We start from the raw sequence: 1,658 nt of genomic DNA, 5'->3' as shown, positions 1-1,658 counted from the left end.
GCAACCTCCAATATATAGATATTATTTATAGTCGATATCGATTTAATTAATTAATTTAATATATTTAAAAAACAGCTTGAATCAAAAAATTGTTGCAAATAAACATGAATAATTTTCTTGTACATCTATATAGAGAAAAATTTGTAAACTCACAAACAGTAAATTATATATTCCTTTATGGCAGAAATCAACGTAAAATTTTATAATTATTTTGTAATTAAATTGCAGCAAAAACATAATTCAAATTATGCTATAAATTATGCCAAGAGAAAGAATATGTTTTTGTAATCATAGAAAATTGTATTACCTCCAAAATATAAAGCAACGATATTCAATAAAATCTTTTAATGGATAACTATATCAAAAGCATCAAATATTAAATAATATCATGCATTCGATAATATTTACTATTTTTAATATTGTCAATTTGTAACAAAGATACGTTTTACCTATAGCATATAACTTGGAATTTCATTCGGTTTTATTATTTCTCTTATATCCATTGCGAGGTGTGATTTAAAAGTAAGGGCTAATCGGTCTAAAATATGTAAATTATTATAAATTGGATAACATAATACAGAAAAAAGTAATTAAGTTTCATGATTGTTAATATATCTGACTATAGTATTAATAAATAAAAATATATAAGCGAGATAAAAGCTTTAGTGTAGTCTAGTACAAATTGAAAATAGCTGAATTGGTTGAATTTCTATACAATAGATTTCTCGAAGCAAAAATACAGAAAAGCTGATGCACAAAGTGTTTAAAAAAAATCATTGACTACGTAAAAAAGGAGGAATATAAATGTTTTTTTACGATTAATAAAATATTTCTATCTCAACTGATGTTTTCCAACGATCATTCGGTCTTTAGCTTTAAACCGCATCTTGTATAAAAAATATTTAAAAAGTGCATATTTTTCAGTTATAAATGCTCTTTCCTTCTTTTTGTAAAGATTATTTTTCAGTCATAAATGCAATAAATTTTACAAAATACAAGTCGAAACATCAAACAAGTTCACAAATCAAGCAGTGATATCCTTTTATGGTTAGCAAAGAACCGCTTCTGATTACAAATTTGAATGTGCTTTTATATACTGTGTTTTGTATGTATATCGAGCAGATGGGGATGTATACGAATTGGGATAAATAAAGAAATTCGAATGTGCGACATATCTAATATAACATACCGCAAAGCAAAACTGCGTTAACATTATTGTACAAATATTGTATTTATTATAATTATTATTAATTATAATAATAATGTTGCTCGTTTATCTCGACATTATCTTCTCAATTAATTATTCTATCGTCATCGAGTGTGTTGAATGACTCTTCTTATTTTTTGTTGTAATTCGCTTCTCTTTTGTTTATATTTCACTCTTCTTAGTTGTTTATAATCGTAATGAATGAAAATGCGTAATTTTGGTGCTGTCAATTTTCTCTCGTCGAGAAAAGAAAAATAAAATGAAATAAAATGAAAAAAAAACGAATATTACAGAACAATCTTCTACCTATACATATATTCGCATAAGAAAAATTCATTGATTAAAAAAATTATTATCAATTAAAAGCAATCTATCTTATTATTTCTCTTGTTCGCTCGCTTATTAATAATTCCATAATATCAAGGACTTCTTCTTCGCTTTTCTTTTTTTT

The sequence above is a fragment of the Mycetomoellerius zeteki genome, unplaced genomic scaffold (assembly GCF_001594055.1).
Source record: "Mycetomoellerius zeteki isolate Tzet28-1 unplaced genomic scaffold, Tzet1.0 scaffold471, whole genome shotgun sequence".
NCBI lineage: Eukaryota > Metazoa > Arthropoda > Insecta > Hymenoptera > Formicidae > Mycetomoellerius > Mycetomoellerius zeteki.
This window is presented reverse-complemented; position numbering follows the sequence as displayed.